Below are 210 nucleotides of genomic sequence, written 5' to 3' on the forward strand. Positions count from 1 at the left end.
TTATATTGGAGCTAATGTGACGATTAGACATAAAACCAGTCTGTGTTTAATTTATTATCTCATGAAGACCTCTTTTTAACCGTTTGGCAAAAATCAATGATGCAATTTTATAGTCAATATTTAAGAGTGTAATAGGTCTCCAGTTTTCTATCAATAAGTGGTCTTTTTCAGGTTTAGGGAGAAGACATATTAAGCCTTGCTTCATACTTG

Source organism: Etheostoma spectabile, chromosome 9, assembly GCF_008692095.1.
Source record: "Etheostoma spectabile isolate EspeVRDwgs_2016 chromosome 9, UIUC_Espe_1.0, whole genome shotgun sequence".
Classification (NCBI taxonomy): Eukaryota; Metazoa; Chordata; class Actinopteri; order Perciformes; family Percidae; genus Etheostoma; species Etheostoma spectabile.